Source organism: Sus scrofa, chromosome 2, assembly GCF_054392235.1.
Source record: "Sus scrofa isolate SSC_HxYL_T2T_F1_AM1 chromosome 2, Sscrofa_HxYL_maternal_Yorkshire_Landrace_v2.0, whole genome shotgun sequence".
Classification (NCBI taxonomy): domain Eukaryota; kingdom Metazoa; phylum Chordata; class Mammalia; order Artiodactyla; family Suidae; genus Sus; species Sus scrofa.
In genome coordinates this window covers 158,584,299-158,610,554 of record NC_139384.1, presented here as the reverse complement: position 1 = coordinate 158,610,554, position 26,256 = coordinate 158,584,299, and the positions used below count along the sequence as shown (strand labels likewise).

General features: G+C 42.4%; 1 protein-coding gene across 18 annotated transcripts in view; it reads left to right on the top strand.

Moving 5' to 3' along the window:
• The window catches only part of PPP2R2B (protein phosphatase 2 regulatory subunit Bbeta), a 474,608-nt gene that overhangs the window by 202,480 nt on the left and 245,872 nt on the right, over nucleotides 1-26,256 (top strand).

Sequence of the window (26,256 nt, the reverse complement as noted above, 5' to 3'; positions counted from 1 at the left end):
TTATAGATGCTAGGGAGGTATATGAACTATGCAGACAGATGCATTAAGTGCTCCAACAAAGACAGGGTTGGGGTCAGCAGGTGAAGAAAGGCAACACGGGCTTCTCACTTTGTTGATGATGAAGAATGGTGTCCCCGAATGGGTAACTTTGAATTAGACAGCAGACCGAGAAATCCGTACGTAGGAAAGACAGTAACATCTAACCTGTATTAAATATTTAAAATCCTTTTCGGCGTAACTCATAATCCCATCTGATTTGGAGGAGGGAGCATGAAGATTTTGTTGGCTTGCTTTTACTCACTTCTCGAAACTGTGCAGGCAGATTCTTGACCTTTACAGCCTCCATATTTGGCTGTTTGGGGGACCCTGGAAAATAAAATTTAGGGCTAAAGATCTATATATTTTTACTTGAGAAAGAATCATCAGAGATTTTCCCTTGAGGTGGAGTGTGTAGCAGAAGTAGGTAGGAACGCTGAGACCAAGCAAAGAGTAAGACGTGCAAGAGAGAAGAGCTCCTCTGAAGAGAAGGAGTGGGGAAAGAAGTTTCCAAATAAAGATTTATGGTAGGGAAACGAAATGAGAAAAGTGATCAGCGACTTAACCGGAGAAGGAAACAAAGAGCAGATGTCTATATTTCTAGTATGTTTATATGTTGATGCATAGTTTCCATAAATTGATGGATAAGGATTGGTGTCCCAAGGGAATTGAGCAGCCTTAGCTTTATATGTTTATGTCAACTCCAGGCAGATCATATTTCGTAACATGCTTTTAAAAATCAGGTCATAAGAGTACCCGTTGTGGCGCAGTGGTTAACGAATCCGACTAGGAACCATGAGGTTGCGGGTTCAGTCCCTGCCCTTGCTCAGTGGGTTAACGATCCGGCGTTGCCGTGAGCTGTGGTGTAGGTCGCAGACGCAGCTCGGATCCCGCGTTGCTGTGTCTCTGGCGTAGGCCGGTGGCTACAGCTCCAATTCGACCCCTAGCCTGGGAACCTCCATATGCCGCGGGAGCGGCCCAAAGAAATAGCAAAAAGACAAAAAAAAAAAAAAAAAAAATCAGGTAATAAGCGGGCAGGGTTTGTTTTTAAATACTGCCTTGGGGTGTTTGTGACGGTGAGGTGGAGTTGAGTTCTTTCCTTGCTATAGAAAAATCTACATTTTTCTGTCTTACCTAGTTTGATAAGGGTTTATATCCATAGTTATTTCAATGGACCTCGCTTTCATTCCTACCAACCAAGTCACATTTTCAATGCACTGTCATACGGTATTGATTGGAGGGCTGGGTCTTATGTGCTGAGTCCTCAGGGACAGGACTTTACCGAGATAAGACTAGTTGGACTTTGAGAGGGTTACCCTGGCATTTCCAACTTTTAGGCCCTACATCTCCTCCAAGAGGGACAAAAAAAAAGAAAGACTGAAGAATGTGGTCATTTTGCCATGGTTTTCTGAGTCTGCATCATGTCAGACCCAAAGTGTCCTAAAGCCCTAACGCTGGGAGGGAGAAGGCATTCAGAGTGAGAATTTTAAGTGCTTGTTTTGAGGGAGAACAGCGAGGATGAATACCAGCTTTTCTCCATGTCTCATCAAGTCCAAATGTTGCTGAAAAACACTTTCAAAGTAAGGAGACGGTGCCCTTTTCCAAATGCTAAACCGCATAGCTGCGTGATAAATTAGCGGGAGGAATGAAATGCATGTGTGTGTATTAACATAATGTAAGTGCCATCCAAGGCTTTATTTTCACAAGTTAAATGGCTTTCTTCAGAAATAGACTCCATTAGAATTTGGTTAAGATGGGCCTGAGTTTTCAATGAGAGGGTAAGATTGGCAATAGCAGTATAAGGCATGAAGCCATGTGTGACCATCTCTAATGGCGCAAATTGTGCTCTAAGGAATACTAACTGTGGCACCAAGTTGATACAAAAGGAGTCTGCCATATAGCCTTTTATTAAGTGTTTGCTGAGCACTTACCACATGCCTGGTGCTGTGCTTCGTACTGGGGATGTGAAAGCAGAGTCCGCAGACTTGGACTCTCCTGCTAAGGAACTCAGAGCCCAGTGGGGGACACAGACGGGCCAACGGGCAGCGATTATGTAATACAAGCAGTTCTGTGATGTGGGCATGACAAGGGGCTGTGAGAAGGCGGAAGATAGCTCAGAGTCAGGCTCGCAAGGAAGGAGAAGATGGCCAAGCCGAGACCTGAGGGATGGGGAGGAGCAAAGGGAAGAGAAGCAGGATGAAGCGCTTCAGGTGGCGAAGGTGGTGTACGATCAGAAGAGAATGGGTCAGTCCCACTTGACTTATTGTGGAGTTGACTGACTTTAGAAAAGCCGATCTTGGAGATGTGGGGGATGGTGACTTTGACTTTGACTTTGTGGCAGAGAGGGTGGCTCTGACGGGTGGTGAGGGGGCCAGGAGGAGAAAAATACGCAATAGCGGTCACATGTCCTGTGCACCTACCAGGCGCCACGTTTTAGTATACGAAACGCCCTCCATGCGTTTATGACCTGTTGGAGTTTGACAGTCTCTGTTTGAGGTAGGCACCCCTATCATCTCAGTTTTACAGATGCAAAAAGTGAAATTTAGAAAGGCAGTATAGCTTGCTCAAGGTTGCCCTGCTAGTCAGTGGAAAAGCCAGGATTTTAAAACAGAAGTGAACTCTAGAGCCCACATTTTCCACCATGACTCTGCTGTTCACAGTCTTTCACAGGGCTGCTAGCTGAGTGGGATAATTCGTTTGAAAGAGCTTTTTAAACTGCGTGGAACTCTCTACTGTCATTGTACACGTGAACTGAGGCTCGGTAGCCAGCCTAGAGTGAAAGGTAAAAATGGGGAGTTCCCTTGTGGCACAGCAGATTAAGGATCTGGCATTGTCCCTGCAGCAGCTCGGGTCACCGCTCTGGCACGGGTTCAGTTCCTGGCCCAGGAACTTCCCCATGCCATGGGTGTGGCAAAAGAAAAAGAAAGAAAAGGTAAAAACGGTTTCAGTGATATATGGGCTGCCGTTACTCGTCTTGTTCACAACCCGTCTGATTCCCTGGCCCTGGCACTTGAGCTGTTAAAAGTGACATCCCCTGGGAGATGTTTTTGGAAGGCACAGAACTTTAGATGAGATGGACCATGGATTTGCTCCCAAATGACAACTGTTATGTTAGAAAGTCTCAAACATCTCTGAGATCATTAATCTCTGTTCATCACCCCACAACTGCTCAGCACAAAATGAAATGGAGGCTTGGCAATTGGCCAATTCTTTTTCACGATCTTGGCTTCTCATATGGATAATCCAAAGACGTCTTTATATATATACAAAATCTACCTTGCCTTCCCTCTTGCGCCAAATAGACTCTGTTCCTATCACCTTGGTGTTTGACAGTCCCCAGCGTGCTGCTGGCACTTTTCTGCATCTAGTCAGCCATGGTCCATGGTGTTGGGAATTGAGGACTGTCTGCATTAGTATCACACAGGCAGGTCCGTGTTGTTGGCCAGCGGATAAGGCATCCATCATTGCGAATAAGTGAGAACGATCATGAGAGAGGCAGGTGCAAACTCTGGGCACAAAGACCGTGTCTCCGCTGCAAAGCGAGTGGCTGGTTGTAATCTAAAATCTTGAGATCAGCAGTGAATTAAAATAAGGAATTCTTCTGCATCATAGTTCCATTCCAGAGACTAATTGTTAGTTTGTTTAAGTCCCGCTTGAGGCCCCCGATAAGGCAAGGGGAGGGGAGTCCCCTTCAGAAGCTTGATTGAGCTAATGTGAAAGGCAAGACTGTGTAATTCAGCTATACTCGTGAAATGCAAACAGTTTCATGTATTAATGGTCACTAATGACCTGTAATCAAGCTATGATTTGTTAGGTTAAAAATAGACGCAATTAGTTTATTTGTTCAGGGGTGTAAACAGAAGAATTTATTAACCCGCTGACTGTTCTTTTCCATTGGAGATGGCGGTGGGAGCATTAGTCTATGCTGTGGGGCCTTGGGGATGCCACTTTGTGCTCCCTAGAGTCTTCCAGCTTCCTGACTGACCCCTCTCAAGTCTAGCATCTTCATTAAAAGGGAACGAAGAGAATACTGTTCTGGTGCCCTTTCTCTGGCTTTTCCTCTTGCCGAGCAAGCCCCTTCAAACACTAGTTTTCCTCTTTTGCTCTGCTCTTGTCCCAGGCTTCAGCTTGCTGATTTTTCTCCAAGTATCACCATCCATTCAGGAAACATTTCACACATAATTCTTGAGGGTTAGTTATACTCCAGACCCCATCCACCTCAGGCCTTAAGTTTTGTCGTGGTTTTCAAGAGCGTCTTGATTCAATCTTTGCAGAATTTACAATCTCTCCACAATGTCTCCAAAATTTTCTGACTGTAACCACTCCTTGCAGTGCTGATCACCTGGTGAACACTCTCTTGGCATGAAACTGATGCCCTATTGACACAGGCATCTTTTGAGAGCAGAGAGGCACTTTGTTCCTTCGGGGTACATCAAAACTGGCACTGGAGATTTTGAGGGATTATAATGACTCCTTAGAAAAGATACACCTTATGTCTTCCCTAATCTTTTCTTTAACCTGAGGAAGTAAAGACATACAAATCCTTCTGGGAGACTGTGACCTTAAAACATCAAATCCTTTCATCCTTCATCAAGTGGGAACACTGATATACTTGATACTAGAGAGCAATGATGATGGAGCTTATCCTGGTGTGGCCTTGATCACTTGAGATCATGCCAAAACAATGGGAATGACCTCACATAGAACACGGCTTCTTTCCTCATCATCACTAACCACACACTCACCTGAAATTCACTCACCTGAAGGGCCATTCAGTCTGTGTTGGCTGCCTCCTCCCCTCGAAGGTAAGAACCGCATGTCTCTTGCTCAGCATTTAACCCAGGGTCTAAAACAGCTCCTGATGAATCATAAGTATTCTCAGTCAGTATTTGTGGAATGAAATCTAGGCACAATAATAAGAGAGTGAAAATTGACGGTAGCATTTGGGATTTGGGAAAATAAAGCAAAATGACTTAAGAACTAGGAGGTCCCTTTTTATGGCTGAGTAGTATTCCATTGTGTATATATACCACATATTCTTAATCCAATCACCTGTCAATGGACATTTGGGTTGTTTCCATGTCTTGGCTATTGTGACTAGTGCTGCAATACGGGTGCATGTGTCTTTTTCAAGGAAAGTTTTGTCTGGATATATGCCCAAGAGTGGGATTGCTAGAGAATAGACTTGTGGTTGCCAAAGGGAAGAGAGTGGGATAGATTAGGAGCTTGGGGTTAATAGACGCAGACTATTGCCTTTGGAATGGATTAGCAATGAGATCCTGCTGTGTAGCACTGGGAACTATGGCTAATCACTTAGGATGGAGCATGATAATGTGAGAAAAAAGAATGTATACATGTATGTGTAACTGGGTCACCATGCCATGCAGTAGAAAATTGATAGAACACTGTAAACCAGCTATAATGGAAAAACATAAAAATCATGATTAAAAAAAAAAAGAAGAAGAAGTAGGAGTTCCCATCATGACTCAGTGGAAATAAATCTGACTAGCATCCATGAGGACGCAGGTTTGATCCCTGGCCTTGTTCAGTGGGTTAAGGATCCGGTGTTGCCTTGAGCTCAGGTGTAAGTCGAAAATGACTCAGATCTGGTGTTGCTGTGGCTGTGGCATAAGCCAGCATCTATAGCTCTGATGCGACCCCTAGCCTGGGAACTTCCATATGTTTTGGGTGTGGCCCTAAAAAGACAAAAAAGAAAAAAAAGAATTAGGGCTCGTAGCTGGTCGGCACTATAGCTGAGCTGTTCTGGATAGGACTGCTTTTTTTCCATCCGCTTATGTCCACTTCCACATAATATCTATTTCAGAGCATTAATGACCCGTGTGATAAAAGGGGCTTCCTATTTCTTGGAGACCCTGCTAGAGCCAACTGGTGATACTTCTGATACTCATCACAAGAGTGATGACTCAAATTTCTGAGGTGAAGTGGCACAGCATCTTCAGAATCCAGAGAGGAGCTTTGATGTTCAGGAAGGTCTTGGCAGTGGTGGGTGGACGGTGTGGCCATTGTTCACGCCTTGCTTCAGTAGATGCTCATGTGTGTTCAGGCCTGGGCTTAGGTGCCAGGAGCATGGAGGCCCTCTGGGGCAGTACATCCATCAAAGACTAACAGGGGTAAGTGTAAGATTGTAACTGACAGGCACTGCTGAGGAACAGTGGGTGGTGCTGTGAGTGACCGGGACAGGGAAAGCGTCCCTGCCGAAGAGGTAACTGGTCTAAATCCCGAAGCCAGGAGTTCCCGTTGTGGCTCAGTGGTAACGAACCCGACTAGCATCCATGAGGACACAGGTCCAACCCCTGGCCTTGCTCAGTGGGTTAAGGACCTGGCGTTGCCGTCAGCTGGGGTGCAGGTGGCAGAGGCGGCTCCTGAAGCCATAGTAACAGTGTGCGATAACTCTGTGGAAGCGGAGATGCCGTGGGGTTGTGGTAGTAGCACTCAAGAGGGTGTGTGTTCAGAGAAGGGAAGGGAGACCCATGGGGCTTGAGTTCTCATAAAGTGGGCCTTAGGCAGAAACTGCATCCTGCAGCACCTCAAGCGTGTTGCTTTTTATCCCGGGCGTCAAAGTATATGTTAAAATACTTAATGCCAGGGAAGGTGTGGAACAGTGACCAGGTTTGCTTTTCACAAAGATCATCCTGGCTTCTGTATAAAGGACAGAATGGAAACAAACCAGGATAGATGGACGGAGCCAAGTGACTTGGTCCTATGAAACTGACGCAGAACCTGCATAACCCGTGCCTGTGTGAGCCAGTCCCCGTGTATAGCCCGTCCCCAACCAATGGACTCAAGACGTGCTCCTCCAGGCATAAGACAGACCTCTCGTCTCCTCCATATCACACGCGCACACCTACCTGAACGTACGTAAGCATCATTAAGGCAGAGCGTCACATTAGCGCCCATTACCCTTCCAGCTGATGCACCGATGGGGCATCTTCTGCTTTGTCCTTTACCCTTCGCCTTCAGAGGCTGCTTGCAGGTCTCATTTTCCTTCCCAGACGTGTGAGATTGGTTTTTCTGCTGTGCTGTTAGCGTGATCCTCCACTTAGGCACAAAGCCGTGCGGATTAGACTCTATTTGTCAGGGACTTTGAACACATATTAAGACATTAGACAGGGTGGGAGCTCCGTTGTGACGATGATTATGCCTAGTATCTATTTTAATAAATGGAAATTGCTGTGGAGAAACAAACCATTGTACACCACTTTAATCCTTTTCAGGGAAGCCTGAATCCTATTTGTGTAGCTGAGATGTATTACTGTCATTTTCCCTTCATGGAGTGGAATAAACACACTTAAATGAGACCTTTGTTGGTGCAGCCTCTTGTACTCTTGCCCTAATAAGTTGTCGTGATTTTAGGCTTTGAAATTCACATTGGGTAGCACTAGCAAATTCATCTGCAGTCCCTAGAATTGAAATGATTGGGTAAACTCGGCAGTTAAGTCAACATGTGTATTGTATGTGTCAAGCACTATACCTGGGGTCCAGCCATGAATAAGAATTTCATTAATAGAAGAAGCTTAGAGTCATTGCCCACTGTTGGAGTGAGAGTTTACAGATAAATTCTCAAGGGCAAGGACAGGGGTTAGAATGATCCACATGGTAATGAATTAAAGTTAGAGACATCAGAAAGCACTGCTGGATGGCTTTTAGAGGTACATGTGATTACACAGGGGAATACTGATAGGTGTGTATTATATATATAGGCTTGCATACATACACAGAGTTCTTTCTGTGTCGGCTGAGACAACCTAAAAAATGACACTCCAGTAGCCATAGGCCCAACTCTCACCCAGACACTGATGTCTAAAACCCATTCTCCTATAATAGGATCCAGGGATTTCTGGAGAAATACCTGATTCTGGGCCTGGAGAAGGTAATACATGAGATGAGGTCAGTCCCTTACAGTGCCAAAATGTAAGGAAGTCATCAAAAAAAGAAATAGATGAAAGTGTGTCAGAGGAACATGGGAGCCCATAGAAAGAGTTTCCAATGGCTCAAGTGAAATAATTTGAGAAAAAACAAAGAAACAAAAAACAGTAGTATTGGATTATATTCCAAAGGATAAAGTAAATATCCAGGAATCTATACTGACATAAATAAAAAATTAAATACATTAATAAATGGGAGAGAAGAGGAAACCTCCCATGCAGAATGCCACATCAATTATGCAGATGACCCAGGCTCGAGGAGCATAGCACATGGGCATATTTCCCCACTCCTTGTGTGTGCGCTACACATAAAGGCTTCTTCTAAAGAGGAAAGCTTAGGGAAAGCGGGGAGGGGCAGGAAGAGTAACTTTACAGAGGAGAAACCCCGCAGACATTACTTGAGCTGGTGATCAAAACTCCCATGAACCATCATAATTCATGTTGATTGTAGGCACTCTTTACGGAATGTGATGAAAATGGCACTTTACCGCTGTGATTTTCGATCGGGGAAAAAAACATCAGACAAGTTCCAACACATAGGCATCCTACCACCCGATCTTATTCCTCAAAACGACGATGGCTACCAAAGCCAGGAAAGTCTGAGGAACTGTCTCAAGGAGAGGAGCCTAAGGAGACGTAAAAACTACGTGCAACATAGTGTCCCACAAGGGAGCCTAGACCAGGAAAGGGACGGTCTGTCAAAACTGAATTAAACTATGGATTTTAGCTGATAATAACATATCGATACTGGCTTATTAATTATAACAAATGTGCTACACTAACATAAGATGTTCATAATAGGAAAAATTCCACAAGAGGTATCAGGGAATTCTCTAGTCTATTTGTTTAAATTTTTCTGTAAATCTAAAACTGTTTAAAGAGTAAGAAGCTTACCGCCTAGTGAGGGAAGCCAATAAGCAAGTAGGCAGTTGTAATACAAGTACAACAAAAGAGGATGTACAGACGGGGAGAGACAATGGGGCATCTGACTGGTCCTGCGCATCCTGACTTGACCACTTGGGGCAGTTGACTTGACCCTCTGATCTGATTTCTTGTCTCTTAAGTGGTGATAAAACCTGCCGTGAGTCAATATAGATGGTGAGGTCAAACCCCCAGCTACAGAGCTGGGTGATTTGCTAAACTCTGGGCTTTAGCTTCTCATCAGTAAATGGGATAATAATAGTACTACCCAGAGAGTGGTCCTAAGGTCTGGGATCTCCTATGTGAAGTGCTTAGGACAAGTCCTGGCACCCTGTGCTTGGTAAATGCAAGCGTCCATTGCGGCTGTTGGCTCCCAGGTTTCTGGGGAGACCTGCTGGGATAGCATGGAGCACATGCCTTCCATGTCATAAACCCTCAGTCACCAGTGACAGGGGCAGCAGCAAGGAAAAGTTCCTGGGGGCCAGGAAGATGCCCTTCCCTGAATCCTACACACCAGACACAGGGGTCCTCTCTAAACCCAAACTGACAACAGGATAGGAGTTGATCAGATCAAAGAAGGGTGAAGGGGGTAGGCTCTAGAAGAAGGAAGAAAGGTCCACAAGTTTTCTTCAGCTTGGCACCTTTATGGAAACGGCGAGAGTTGAGAATGGCTGGCGCGTGCGGTTTAAGGAGTAGGGAGGGGGGTTAAGCAGGGCCAGAATTATGTCGGGAATTGAATACTGGGATTGAGGATTTGTACTTCATCCTGGGGTCGATTTAAAATATGTACTCTTAGAGTCACTCTAAATATGGAACAGAGACCAAGGACCAGTTCGTTTGAACAGATAAAAGATGTTGTGGTGACTCTGGAAATCAAGTCAAAGAAGTCTCACAACATGGCAGATGCCAACTGTACAATTTTATGAAGATCTTTTTCTGCCTCAGAATCAAATTTATCATAGTGTGTGATGCCTGGGTATTTTCCTAATAATCTGCATATAATTTTTAAAACGTAGGATAATATTAAGAATTTTAGGCAGAGATTTTGAAATACCTACATATTTCCCACCGGTATTATACACCATTATCGATAATTTTTAAAACCATTAGCCAATCAGATTAACTCTGAAATGCTCTACACCAGCATCATCCAATAGAAATATAATACCAGCCACATATATAATTTTAATCTTCTGATAGCCACATTTAAAAAATAAACAGATGACATTAATTTGAGTAACATATTTTGTTTACCAATATATTGATAAATTATTATTTCAACATGTAATCAAGATAAATTATGAATTATTTATCGTATATTCTTTTTCTTACCTTGTCTTCAAAGCCTGGTGTGTATTTTATAATACAGTCAGACCAGCCTCATTTCAAGTACTCAGCAGCCCTCTGTGGGTTGTGGCTAACTGTATTAGATAGCTCAGATCTACAACTTTCAAACACCTATGTCAGAAGATCTTTTTGGCTTTACACTTGCTGGTGAAATCTTTTCCAAACACGTTAATAGACATTTCTGCCTTAATACACGCACGTGGGAAACAGACCACAGTGCACATACTCAAACTGCCTGTTTCTCTCACTCAATAAATAGTTGCTGAATGTCCTCTGTGGGGTAGCGAAACAGCTACTATATGCACACTGGCTCTGGTTTACACACTGGAGTGCGAATTGTGAGCTGACTCCACACAATCCTGCTCTTTCATGGAGTGTACAAGGTTGTAAAGGAGAAAGGCAGATGCAAAACAAAACCTGGTAAAGGAGGCAACCATAAATGATAGTGTGATGACGTTGCTCTGGTTTCTTTTGCCTTAGAAGACAGATCCATAAAATAGTGCTACAGTTTACATCAAAGAATGTTCTGCCTATGTTCTCTTCTAGGAGTCTTATGATTTCAGGTCTTACATTTGTGTCTTTTTATTTTGAGTTTAGTTTTTTATATGGTGTGACGAAATGTTCTGATTTCATTAAAAAATAAATTCAAAGAAATAGCTGTCCAGTCTTGCCAGCACAAGTTATTGAAGAAACTGTCTTTTTTCCATTGTGTATTCTTCTCTCTTTCATTATAGCTTAATTGACCATAGGTATGCAGGTTAATTTCTGGGCTCTTTATCCTGTTCCATTGATCTGTGTGTCTGTTTTCATACCAGCACCATGCTGTTTTGATACCTGTAGCTTTGTAATATAGTCTTAAGTCAGGGACCATGATTCCTCCAAGCTTTGGTTTTTGGTTTTTGTTTTTTTTCTCAGTAATGCTCTGGCAATTCAGGGTCTTTTGTGGTTCTACATGAATGGATTATGTGCTCTAGCTTTGTGGAAAATGTCATGGATATTTTGATAAGGATTGCATTAAATTTGTAGATGCTTAAGATAGCTTTTGCATAATAAAGGAAACCATCAACAAAATGAATAGGTAACTCACTGAATGGAAGAAAATATTTGCAAATGATATGACAAATAAGAGGTTACTACCCATAATATATAAACAGTTTATATAATTCACTCTCAGAAAACAACCCAATTTAAAAAAGGGCAGAAGACCTGAATAGACATTTTTTTCTAAAGACATGCAGATGTCCAACAGTTAAATAAAAAAGATGCTCAACATCACCAATCTTGAAAGAAATGCAAATCAAACTATAATACAGTATAACCTCCCACCTGTCAGAATGACTATCATCAAAAAGTCCACAAAAAACAAGAGGCATCAGGGATGCAGAGAAAAGGGAACCCTTGTACACTCTTGGTGGGAATATAAATTGGGGTAGCCACTGCAGAAAACAGTATGGCAGTTCCCCACAAAAGTAAAATTAGAACTACCATATGGCCCAGCAATCCTTCTCTTGGGTATTTATCTGAAAAACAAAATAAAACAAAACCAAACCACTAATTCAAAAAGATATATGCACTCCAATAAGCAACCTAAGTTTTTATCAATGAATAAAGAAGATGTGTATGTATATACACATACATATGCATGTATGTATATATATGTATATGTATGTGTGTATATATACAAAATAAACATTGTAATATTACTCAGCCATAAAAAGAATGAAATTTTGTCATTTGCAACAATGTTCATGGACCTAGAGAGTATTATGCTTAGTGAAATAAGGCAAAGAAAGACAAATACTCTGTTATCACTTATATGTGGAATCTAAAAATTTAAGCAAATGTATTTACCAAACCAGAAACAGACTCACAGATAAGGAGAATGGAGGAGTGGTTACCAGTGGGAAGAGGAAATGGGGGAGGAAAATAGTGGCCTGGGATTAAGAGGTACAAATACTCTGTTTAAAATAAATAAGCAACAAGAATATACTGTATACCACAGAGAAATACAGCATTATTTTGTAATAATTTTAAATGGAGTGTAATGCATAAAATATTGAATCACTCTGTGTTACACCTGAAACTAATGTAATACTGCCAAGCAACTATCCTTCAGTATAAATAAATAAATGCATGCATACATACATATAGTAGAAGAAAAAAGAAAACAAATGGGAGACTGAGATGCTAGATATCCATGGTGGAATGGCTCTCAGTAATCTCAGTTGAGTTGGTATAAGCTGGAAAATAAAGGATGAACATGGGTCAGCCATAGAAAAAAATTAAGGGAAGAGCAGATCTAATAGCAGAAATAGCATGTGCAAGAGCTCGAGGCTCTTGAAGGAATGAAAAGAAAGTGATATGGCTGAAGCTTGGGGAAGGGAGGAGAGCCTGTGGCTGGAGATGAGTCTGCAGAGAGGCAGAGACTCCTGGGACTTTGTAGGTCCTAGTGAGGAGCTGGAATCTTAGTCTAGGTGCTGTGAAATGTAAAGGCTTTTGGGGGAGGGACCTGGTTATAAAGACTGTCTTTAATCTAAGATCACCGTGTAGATTAAAGGTAAAAAATCAGTCAGGTGAAAGGTGGTTTTGTGCACCTCACAGTGTTATTAATGAGAGAAAGATGGAATGAGGTATATGGAACTTCTTCGAAGACCATATAATGGTCTACAGATGCAGAGTGATGAAAAGAAATAAGTGCAGGTGCTAAATGCAGCTGGCTTTGTTTGGCTCTTCTTTGTAATGGAATTGCGTTTTTCAGTGTCCAGGCTGCTTGGTGAATGGCGTCTCAATTTTTCCCCTCGAAGATTAAGTTGCACATAGGAGGTGCTAGACAGGCAGGTCTTCTGCCCTGCCTGTGGTTTCTGGATTTCCAGATATGTGGGTGGCTGTTCCTGAAACACATAGTGACGTTTTGGGGCCACCGGCAGTTTGTTAGTGTGTAGAAAGGGGGAGCATGGATCCAAGGAAGCCAGGGAGGAAGGTGCCTGGCTATTTGGCATTTGGGAATACACACACACACACACACACACACACACACACACACACACACACACACTTGTCCTTCGTCTTTTTAGGGCCACACCCACAGCATATGGAGATTCCCACACTAGGGGTCTCATCGGAGCTGCAGCTGCCGGCCTACACCACAGCCACAGCAATGCCAGAGGCCAGCCGTGTCTGCGACCTACAGCACAGCTCAAAGCAACGCCAGATCCTTAACCCACAGAACGAGGCCAGGAATTAAACCCACAACCTCATGATTCCTAGTCAGATTCGTTTCCGCTGCGCCACGACGGGAACTCCAAGATGGTACCTTCTAATGTGTGCTTTCTTCTGTCTTATGAGAGAACACCAGTGACTTTGCTGATCTTATAGCCCATTACAAAGTCCCCTTTTAGGAATGTGTGAAAATGGGTCACTGGGACCACATTCAGACCACATTTCTCTTGGGACTATTTAAAACCTTATCTCCTGTGTTCTGGCACTGCTGAGGCCAGGGGACCTGTTTCATAGTCTCTCTTATAATAAAGCAGTTAGATTGTAATCCCCACAGTAGCTGGGTTTATGCACTTCTCCTAATGTTCAGTATACAACCACGTGCCATTAGATAGTAAATAAGATGACGGAAGCAGCACCCACTTGGTCATTATTCACAGAAACTGACACTTGGGTAATTTTTAAGCATTAGGAAAGGAAAAAAAATTTGCATTTAAAAATTATTTTTTGAGTTCCCATTGTGGCTCAGCAGGTTAAGAACCTGATGATGTGGGCTCGATCCCTGGCCTCCCTCAGTGGGTTAGGTCGCAGATGTGGCTCGGATCCCCTGTGGCTGTAGTATAGACTTTAGCTGCAGCTGCAAATTTGACCCCTCACCTGGGACCTCCCATATGCTGCAGGTGTGGCCCTGAAAACGGAAAAAATAAAAATTGTTTTAAGCTAATTTATTAATTGAAAGTGTAGAAACAAAACTTTCCAGTTGCTGGTACTTGGTTGTCATTAGCAGATAAGAAACACTGATGTTTCTTTCTGGTGTGTCATTTTTTTTCTTGGACTTATGGTTGGAGAAGATATGAATAGAAATTTAACCCTAGTGTGTTTAAAATACAGGTTCTTAAACTTTGTGGGAGGAGTAGGGTCAGGAGGCCTCATGAAGCTTTTTGAAAATGGGTGAAAACTAAGGTTCCTCTCCACGTGGGAGAACAATGCCAGGAAAGCCATAAACACCAAATGGACCGTGTAATTTCAGAGAGATCTTAGGGTCCCATGAAGTTCATTCCGTAATGGCTGATCGGGCATCTCTAACCCAGAAGACGGAAGAAAATTGAGGTGAACACATACCCAGAACATAGCCAAAGCATGGATGGGCAGTCCTTCAAGGGAGGATTCTTGTATTCTGTGCCGGAGATGGAGTGTGGTTATTCTGGCTTCAAAATGGTGTGGCTAGGGAATGTGGCTGAGGCCCCATCATCTCAGGGCGCTCACCTTGAAGTTGGTCCAGTCCAAACAGGATTTAGAATTTTAAAAACTTTCTAACCTCAACCCCCTTGATTACTAATCTGACCTGAGGCCATTTCTGGCCCATAGGAGGGGCAGCCCCAGCTGTCTGGTTTACTTCTTGTGCAAAGGAAATTAGGGAGGTAGGCAAGTGAGTTCTCACAGTTTGAAAATGCAAATAGTGCATTTAACCTGGACTCTTCTTTTCCTTTTCCTAGGAAGGTAGAGGGGTGGAAACAGAGTCTTTGGACAGAATAGCTCTCTCAAAAATGCCGCCATGAAGTTCCCATGGTGTCACAGTGGTTAACGAATCTGACTAGGAACCATGAGGTTGCGGGTTTGATCCCTGGCCTTGCTCAGTGGGTTAAGGATCCATCGTTGCAGTGGGCTGTGGTGTAGGTCACAGACTCAGCTCGGATCCCACGTGGCTGTGGCGTAGGCCACAGCTACAGCTCCAATTAGATCCCTAGCCTGGGAAACTCCATGTACCTCGGATACAGCCCTAGAAGAGACAAAAAAAAAAAAAAAGCCGCCATGGTACCGAAACCAATTATCTTTTACCCTGGCATAGTTAATGCTGCCTCTTGGACAAGATGGAGCCCAGGTAGAGTATGTACTAGTGAATAATTAAGGAGTAAAGAGAGGCAACATGCATTCAGAAAGCGAAGGCTTCTGCTTTGAGTTTTGCTTTAATTTCTAGGTACAAGGAGAATAGAAGACTTTTGCATAACCCTCCACAATCTTCAAAAATCTCAGTTTAAATCCCATTTTTTTCCCCAAAAAAGCCTCCTTAACTATACTATCTCTCCTGAACCCCAACTTAGCGGTTCTCATTCCTAATTTGATGCTTATAAGATGGTATATTGGAGGCTATTATTTAATGCTTGTCTTGTTTCTTTTCCTGATTGCAGCCTCCCTGAGGGCAGACATTATTTTTTCTCCCACTAAAAAGTAAGCTTTGCTAGCTTCATCTGGTTCTTTTATGACTCTAATTCCTTCACAATGTGTCACATATTATAGGCAATCACTAGGTAATTTTGAATGAGCAGTTCTAACGTTTCAGCATCTTTTATAGCTCTGATGTTTATGCTACACATACTGTACTTACTGGTAATTGAAAAGAAAGGCAGTTTATTTTTGCTTTTATAAAACCAGGTTGGACTCGAAGTGGCCTCTTTGAAGTGGTAGAATCTGAGACTGATCTTTGAAGTCTGGCTGTCATGGTTGATGGACCTCCCAAAAAATTGGGGGTATTTGGGAAGCATCTAGGGCTTATGCAACTCTCTGTTGGTTTTATTTTTAGTTGAGTCCTAGAGCTGTACTCATAAATCACAAGCTGACTCAAAAGAGAGATTGCTTTGGTTATTCTAAAGATAAAGGGGGAAAAAAAAAACCAGCGAGATTTGTCAAGTAGCAACTTTCAGCACTGGGCTGTGTCATTTAAAATATGTATTCTCATGTAAGTGTCAAAAGAACCCTGCCAGTAGTAATATATTTTCTTCTTTTAGATGTAAAAGGAGGTTCAGAAAAAGTAACTAATTTACTTGAACTTTAAGTTCTCTGGGATCCAAGTGTCTGGCACAGAGGAGTCATTCAACTAAATGTGAATTAAATTTATTCAAGGGTCCTTAGTCAGACAGCGATGGATCAGGCTGAGTTTGAACCCAAGCTGTTGGTATTTCCATTATTGTCTCTCCTGTAAATAGAAATTCTCATAGAGAGAGAACCAGAACCGGCATTATTAGCTTTTCATTGTAGCTCTTTTGCTCTTTCAGCTCAGGCTGCATGAGACTGAAGTTTTGAACATTTGGGCCCAAATATCATTTTTCTCTGTCTATGCTCTTTGCCCAGAGATGATGCTAAGGATAAACTTGACTTCCTGGCAACATCTCAGCCAGAAACTGAGAACCGTTAGAACACACTCTTCCTGATATCCTAAGGAGGCAAAAATACACATTTGGAAAGAATAAAGTTGCCGAAATGGTAACACCATTTGCATTTTATTCTCTGTCTCCTCCCTCCGCCCCCAGGGTAGGGGCTAGTGGCCATCCAAACCCAGCCAAGAAGTCAGCAAGTTAGAACTTTATCATGTTTATCGTTCTGGTTCGTGGGTTTGTTTTTAATAAAATCCTGGCTCTCCAAGTAGCTGAGGACTATTTCACATGATCAGCAGATTTAAAAGTCTTTTCCCGAGCTCTAGGACAAAGGAGAATATATTACATTTTATACGCACAAACTCTCATTCCCACACTTCCCTCCCAGCTGACACAAATACTTGGTTTTTTACATTTTTTTTTTAGACACTGCATCTACTTTTTAAGACTCAATTTGAATCGATGATTTTTTAATTTGAATGCTGCACAAATGATACTTGCTCTTCTGCCACACCCACTGGTGCCAAAGAGAGGAGGAAAGTGACTGTTGGAAGCACAGCTTTGTGTAGGGCACCGTGAGAGCCAGCACCTAACTGGTGAGAAGTTACACGGAGGAGCCGGGAGGTCAGTACATGCAATGCTCTTCTGGTGTTGAGCCTCTCAAGGAGTGGAAGCGGGACGGGCTTGGGAGACGGTCTGTTCACAGGGAGGACGGATGTCTCAGAAACGGAAGGAGTGTGGAGTGAGGAAGGTGGGGCTAAACGTCCAGTGCCCACGCAGACTAGGATTTCTTTAGTCCCCCGCCCAGTGCCCTTGGCCTTCGGAAACTAGCAATTTGTTTTTGTTTCTTACTTTGAGAAAACTGTATCATGTGAGACAAAATGGAGCCAAAGGATAATAGAAAAGGAATTAAAATTTGTTACACTAACTAGTATATGTTAGTCATAAATATGTTAACAGACACACACACACACACACACACGCATGTGTGAGCGCGTGCTGTGGGGATGGGCGGGGCAGGCGCTGCAGGTGTCCTGGCACCTGGTCCCACCCCCACCTTAGTTGTCGAGCCTACCCTCATCCGTCCTGCTGGATCTTCTTCCCCCTGTTCTGTCAGCACATTCCCCTCTCCCTCTTCTTCCTGGCTCTGTGATCTTGGGGATCACTTAACTACTCTGAGCGTTGGCTGCTTCTCCTCTAAAATGGAGATATTAGTGTCTCCTTGCAAGTCATGATAAATGTTAGGGAGCTTGTGTGCAGAACACCAGAGCAGGGTCTCGAAAGCGAGAGGCAGCTGGTTTTGTCTTTCTTTCAAATGTTTGTTCAGCAGATCAAGACTTGAACACCAGGATTGGGTATATGCTCGGCTCACTCTTAAGGATACAAGCACAGAACCTTCTCATCAGGGGCTCATAAAATACTGAGAAAGACATTTTTTACTGCAGGGTGGAGCATGTGCTTGGACACAAATACACCCCAGAACTCAGCTCAGATACCCAGGTTCCTCAGGAATCAACTTCTCTGATTCCATTTTCCTCTATTCTGGAAACAGTTGTTCCCCCTTTTGAGCTTCAGAGAGGTGTGCTAGCCAGTAATGTACTTGAAATGTGTACTGTAATGTACTTGAAGTAGCGACTGTGTACTTGAAATGTGGTTATTTTATTTGAGATGTGCTATAAGCGTAAAGCACACAGCAGACTTCAAAGGCTTAGTAAAAAAAAAAAAAGTATATATATATATTGCTCTTTAATATTTTAATACTGATTACATGTAAAATGGTGTTTTTGATATATTGGGTTAAGTAAAATACTAAATAATTATAAAATTAGTGAAAGGCATTATTAATTTTTTTGCTTTTTAATGTACTTACTAGACAATCGGAAATCACATGTAGCACACATTTTACTTCTGTTGAACTTGCTGCCTTTGTGCTTCACGGTACTTCTTCATGGTCACATTTTCTTCTCCCATCTCTCAGAGGATCTCTAACGTATTTGTCCTGTGGATCATTTTTGCTTCTAAATTACATACTCCAGGACACTGTTTACCTGTAATTTATTGATGCTGCTATTTGTCGTCATAACCTAACATCAAGTCTTCAATACATATTTGTTGGATGGATGGATAGATGGGTGGACGGATGGACAGGATGGACAGGAGCTATGGTCTGAGGCCCATGGACTTCAGGGAAACTTAGTCTTTTAGTGTGTTTGATACAGAAAGCAAGTTCCATGGCCACAGTCAAAAAGTCACTTAGCTCACCAGATAGTATTGTACCAATTACATGATAAAGATCTAACCACAAGGTTAATCAGTATGTCCTAAGACTACACCTGGAGTTCCTGGGTTGTGGGACAGCAGAAACAAATCCGACTAGGAACCATGAGGTTGTGGGTTTGATCCACAGCCTCACTCAGTGTGTTAAGGATCTGGCATTGCCATGAGCTGTGGTGTAGATTGCAGACACGGCTCGGATCTGGCATTGCTGTGGCTGTGGTGTAGACTGGCAGCTACAGCTCTGATTGGACCCCTAGCCTGGGATCTCCATATACCGCAGCCCTAAAACAAAAAAATTAAAAAAAAAAAAATTTCATCTGTGTCTGCAGCCATCTCTGTGACCTTTGGCCATGACCTGTCTCTACAAGGAACAGTTCTAAGTGCTGCATAAATGTTTGTTTTGCAAATGATGGAAGATGTTGGCTGTCACTCATTAGGCAAAGCTGCAGAACCTCTGAGACCCTACCTCCCTGAGGGGTCAGCATCCAGAAGCGGGAGAGCAGGAGTCTCTAAGGATTCTTCTGAGAAAAGCAGGCAAACAGCACACCTCCGGAGCTGAACAAACTCAGCTCAAGCATACCGAATATGCATGGAGCCCAGTTAACTGGAATTAGGGACAGAGTCATCTTGGTCTGACTCAGCACCTTAAACAAAGGAAACCAAAACATACCCGCAGTTCTTGCCGGGGATCCCAATACTACGACCTTGACAATACCCTTGTACAGGAGACTGGCCAGTGCATTGCAACCATGCGGTTCCGGGTGGGACTTTCTTGTCCCATTCACCAGAGGCATGTCCCAGTGAAGAGCCTTGAGAAGTGTGTGGTGGGCCACAGCCAAAGCACACACTCTAAGAGATGTCGCAGGAGTCCAGACCCCAAGTGGGTGGGGGACATGTGTGTGATAAAGGCAGGGAGTTGACTTGGAATTTTTTCAGCCATTTGTGAATTAAGCAACTGGTATAACTACTGCAGTGGCTTTGTTGGCATCTGAGTGAGCAAGTAGTGGGCAGAATTACTTGTGGACCTGATAGTGAATTTTCTCTCGCAATTTGGAACACAGTAATGACAATGAAAAGATATTTATTGAGTGTTTGTTAATCTACGTGTTAGACATACTGTTGGGCATTCAATAGGAACCCTTGCCTTGGCTTATCGCAGGCAACCCAGAGGGGTTAGTGGTGTGGTCCTCACCTTTTTACCTAGGCTTTGGCAGGTTTGGAACTCTACCAAAGGTCACACAGCTTACAGCTGGTGGAACTGGAACACTACCCCAGATCCTTAGGCTAGAGTTAACATAATATGCAGGTCATCTTGGCAGAATCGGCATCTGTTTTCCTTGCAATTAAGCAGGTTCTGGTTAGCAACATTAAGAGGAGGGGCCTTTCTGTCAGCCTTAAACACAAATGATGACTTGATCCCTGGTTATCTGCACTGTGCAGCCTAAAGTAGAGAAGCAGCATGATGCTTAGGATGAGCACTGAAACCTGGGTCTGGGCCAGGCTTTGCCAGCTTGCCACCTCTCTGGGCCTCTGTCTCTTCATCTGCACCCTGCGAGGACTGGCATGCTCTGAGCGAGATTTCGCGTAGTGTTCTAGTTCTCTAAGTCCCGGAAACTTGAGGAAAAAGAGGGATGCGAAGGCTTAGTCCTTCTGCCCGACATTCCCCAAGGACAGGTGACAAATGAAAGATGAACATCTTTTTAGTGGGCTTGGTGCTGCTTCATCAAATGGTAGACTAGGAGCTAAAAGAGACGCTGAAATTGCTGTGACTTAGCCACTTGCACCTTTCATAGTCTACGGCATGTTGCTCTTGAAGGAACATTGGAATATTATTTTCTTTCTGAATATAATATATGAAAAAGTAGTGTAATACTAAAGTGTATTAGTGATAATCATTAAAGATTTTTTTTCTGCTAGGGTATAACTGTAAATGGGCCAGTGGGTCCTTACAAATTTTTGAGATCCATCACCCCTTATTGTAATGTCTGAAATCCAGTTTGGGAACACAAAGTGAAGAGTTTGACCTTTCTGGAAAAGCAGAATAGGTTTGCGACTTTTCACGTGGAGAATGCAGTCAGTATTACTTAGAGTTCTGAGCTTTGATAATGAAACAAGAGAGCCAGGATGTTAGGTGAGTTGACACATGGGAAATAACCCAAAACAAAGACGGCCTGAAATAATTCAATTCATGAAGACAAGTGTGTAAAGCAGAGCTTACAAGTTTCAGGTCTTGACTCAGAGAGACTAATTCTAAATTCTAGTTCTGCCAGTATTGAGTTACAACCTTAGTCAAGTCACCCATTCTATCAAAATGTCAGTATTGTCATCAGTATAAAACATGAATAATAGTAACAATGGGACTTACCTCCATAGAGTTATTGTGAGAGTGAAATGGATTATGTACGTAAATCACATAAGCCCTCACCCCATGCCTTGCACAGCATCAGTAAACGTTAGCTACTCCTCCTGTTAGAAGACAAGCAATTTACCATGTATAACAAGTACCCGTTAAAAAACCCTAGCTATCATAAAATTATATTTTACCACAGAGATTTAGACAATAGATTGATGTCACCAGAGAAGTAGTAAGAGCATTTCACTAGGTCTATTTTAGAGCCGCATTAGCTAAAACCCCAGGATGTGTACAGAAATGGCAATCATTTCTTAATCTTAAAGAGAGAAATTGATTCATATAATGAGTCGTCTTTAATTTCCCTACAGTATTCTGTGAAAATAAATACAGTTCTGCACATTGAATATGATTTGGTTCTTTGGATGTTGACTATTGATTGTTAGGAGACAAGGGGATCAATAATAATAAATGTTGGAAATTGTGAGCTGTGCTGCTGTGGAGAGGATGCAGAGAGAGAGAAAGAGAGGGAGAGAGAGACTCACGGTCCATCCTTGTATATCTCAGTTACCAGAGCTAAGGATGAAAATGCCTGGAGGATGGAGAGAGTGTTTCAACCTGTCATCCCCATGGTAGGTAAAGTATTAAGATTTTATAACCTTTGAATGCCCTGAAATTAGACCCTGCCTTGTCACCTTGAGGGCAAAGCTATGTTTCCATTGCCAGGGTCCAAATAGGCGAGGGGAAATTTGGTGTGATGGTACAGAGAGGTTTCCAGGCAGCCTATGAACTTGGCTTACTTAGATCCTGGCATATACACTCTTGCCGTGACGAGGGAAAGGCTTAAAGATGACTGTGAAATTATTGGCTAGTTAGTAAATAACTCCATGAGAGGGAAAGTGCACAGCAAAATCCCCCTGCTACTTAGGAACCTAGGTATAAAAAAAATGCCTTTGTGGAACGTGCTCCCTCAAAAAGCTGCATGCGCGTCATGCTCACACACCTGTGAGCTGTTCTGTTTGCTGATGCTCCGATACATGGGCGTAGAATGCATTTGAAAGTGAGGACCTAATGTGGCCATTTCAGAAATCATAATGCCAGAGACAAAGAAGCAAAAGCAGCCTGTGAAATGTCCTCTGGAAGTATCTGGAAATGTTTTAAGTAGTTAACTCTCTGGTATTAGCACAGGTATGACAACAGGGATGACTGCATTGCATCTGGTTGGCAGAGGGTAAGTGAGAGATGCACCTGGACAGCCTCAGGCAGTGATAGTATGGTAGCAAGTCACCTAATGACCTTGGAGATGATAAACCTTAAAGCTGGTCTACAGATGGTGTCAATGGTTAATTATAATACATGATAGGTGTAGGCTGGCTCACCAAGCTGGAAGAAGAGTGAACTGATGTTTGTTAAGATTCAGGCGCTGCACTTGTGCTTTCTATACGTTATTGCCTTTATGTGTCAGGCCGGCCTTACTGAGTGCATATCATTGTGATGATGAAATTGTGAGAGCTCATTTACACGCAGGAGTCAGCCTGTGTCAGGTGTGTGAGATTAACTACAATTAGCTCCATTTTACAGATGAGTAAACTGAGGAATATTAATAACAGCTCTGAGCTAGGATTGAAACCCAGATCATCCTTCTAGTTTTTCAAAGCCTGTTCATGCAGTCATAATGAAAATAAAAATAAAGCAATACATTTAAATAGAAAAGGAAGAAGAAGAAACATCTATCAGGGGTTGACTATACTTTTGGCGTAGAATAGCTTATATAACACTCGAGATCCCACTGTACCTATTTTACTGGTGAGAAAATAGAGGCTTAATTAAGACCTTACCCAGTTTTACACAACTAGTAAAAGCAAGACAAAGATTGTGAATCAATGCCTTACGACTCTCGAACCTAAACTATTAACCAATGTGCCTGTGATAAAATGAGATGATGGTAATTTTAGGACTGTCTGGCTTTTATTTTAAAAGGGGGGGGAGCGCGCGGGGTGCTCCTGTATAGAGTAAGGACAATTACATGAATACGTGAATTCTTTGGATAGCTGGAGCTGGAGACATCCCAGATTCCTTGTGCATCTGTTTGAACTCGTTACCTTCGCCTTTTTTATAGGTTTCCCTTGCTTTATTTTCAGAGCTCTTTATATGGTATCTCTGTGAAATAGGCTACAGGTCCTTAACCCACCATCCACCAGTCTGCCTGGAATTTCTTAAAATGCACAAGCTAAAAGAGTTCTCTTCTGAGCCCCAACGTTATAGCCAAGTCTGTACCTCGCGCCTTTAGCTGTGCTTGGTTTCACAAGAACAATGTGAGTCTACTCATGTTTCAGACCAAATAAAAAGATATGCTAACTGCTTGCCCATTTTTTAATGATACTGTTTTCCATTCCCTTAATATTCCTGAGCTTGAAGAAACAGGCACCTCACATTTTGTGTCTTTTACGAAGGTACCCCCACTCAAATAGCTTAGCCATTCATTCGGTTTTGCTATGAATCACATATGGAAAAATAGTTTTCCCTTTATCACCTGACAGGTTATTAGAAATTTTTAAAAACAAAAACAGGATTGGTCTTTATAAAACTTTGTCCCAGAGACTCATGACCTGACTCTAGGTGCGGTAGCTGTGGTCCTCTTGTCTTGGCGTACACTTTTCTTACTCCCATAAACAAAGATGAACTTAGACCATGATCATGTTAAGTCACATTAAACAGGCTTCTGTTTTCCTTTGACCTTTCCTTTCTATAAAGAATTTTATCCTGTGTTTTCAGTCCATTTGTTGTCCCTTTTTCTCTCTTAGAGAAAATATTTCTGATTCAAGAGACTGTCCAGTATCAAAGTTAATTTTTTTCCCTGAATGATTGCCAAATTATTTTATTCCTGAGAGTCTGTGTTGTGATCATTTTACTAAGTTACTAACCCATCTGGATGTTTTTGTCCTTATAACCTGCATAAGGAGTTATTTGAACAACAGAAACAGTGATAAATCACATGTAATTTAGAAACAGAGCTGAAAATTCCAAAGGAAAAAAAATTTTTTCCCCTCAGAGAGTTTGGCTTGCAATAAAACAGGATTGTCGTGTTTTGAGCTTTGTGTGTTTTGTGTTGGGGGGGGGAATGGATCATCTTTATGCCCATACAGTTACCCTCTGGTATTATCTCCATCTGGCTGTCTCTACAGCCCTGGGCCTCTTAGCTCTGAGTAAGTGTGTACCAGCAGCTATTAATAGCCGAATTCTACAACAGTCTGCTGTCACAGATGGAATCTGAGCTTCTGAAGACTAAGACCATAACAACTCATTACAAAGAAAGCAGTACATTCTTTGGTATTTAACGCAACTAAGTTATCTATTAACAAGGAGCCTTTTTAAAGGACTATACCAACCCCTGATTCTGGTTGGTGGATTTGGTCCTTGATTTGGTCCTTGGTACATAAATTTTCCCTTTGTGATGTTGTGTGGACTGTAGTATTAACTGGAGCAGTAGATTTAAAATGGCAAGAAAAGATCTTGTAGAAAATATGATATTTAACTTAAGGGTATAATAGAAAATTCCATCACAACAAATAAGGGGCGGGGGGACTTTAAAGACGGTACATCACGGCTCACAGACTCTGGGGAGATATTCACGTCCATGCAGAAGAGGCTGTTTCCTAACCCCTTGATCTGTGACCGTTGCCGGGACCAGAACACCCTCCATGGAAAAAAAAGCATCTTTGACTGTTTTACACACACACACTCTCACACACACTCACACACACTCTCACACACACACTCTCTTTCTCTCTCTCTCACATACTCACTCCAAATACACCCATGAAAACTCCCAACTCATCCTCTTAAGCAAGGCAGAGATGACTCCCTCTTAAGAAACTATCCTAGAATTTCTAGTTAAAAGTGTAGGAAGAAGATGGAAAAAGGGATTAAAATCTATTTCTGGACCTTCTTTCTCTGTGATCCCCTCGCTCCTCCAGTATTTACCAAGAGAATTAAAGGATTTATTAAATCAGATTAACTACTCGTGTCATCTGTTCTACAGTCAGTAGTATCAGCGATGCAGCGAGGCTAGGAAAATGAAAACCCCGTGCTATGCCTGGGACTGGTTGGTTGTCAATACTTATTGTATAAATGGAAGGGAGAGATTTCCTTTATGTTCTCATTAGGTTTAGAATGTAGGTTTTATGAAGGTAGGACCATATTGGTTATGTTCACTTCTCTATCTCTGGCATCGACTGTAGTAAATATTATTGAATAAATACATAAGTATATCAAGTTAAGCAGGTGGTATGCTCTTGAAAAGAGTTCCTATAAATTGCTTCTCAACTCTGTGCTCAAATACAATTCCTCGACATCTTCTTGATAGGACACATATAGAAAATAACCTATTCTGAGTTCCCTTTTCCCGTTTATTGCCACTGAAGTTTTTACGATCCTTGCTGTCTTTTTAAAACGCCTGAGGACAGAATTCCCAAACACACATCTCCGATGGCTCTCCGAAAGTCATTCTCATGTCAAAAGATGTAGGTTCCTTGAGGAACACAGTTAATCCACTTGAACGAGATTTGAAATTTTCCATCAATAGCCATTGGGGTGGGGTGCGGGCATTCAGTGTAGGACCATCGTCCCTGCAATTCAGCAGGCCCATTTATTCATTTCTTCATTTATTCCAACCATTGCATAATCCCCTAAGATGTGCTTGGCACAAAGGATATAATAGTATAAAAAAAAGAAAAAAAGAAAAACAGCCTTGACTTCATGAATCTAATGAGGACCCGTGAGAGGGTGAGGAGAAAGCAGGAATTCAGCAAATGATTCCAATGACATGTAGAAACGGCCACCTTCAGTCCGAATAGTTATTGAGCACCTACTGTGAATCAGTCTCCAGGAATGTTGAAGAAATAAGATATACATGTGTTAATAATTATATCTTAGTAATTAATATGTGTTAACTATCTTTGTGAGAAAAAAATGGAGCTCTATCCCAGGACAATAGGGAATTTGTTGAGAG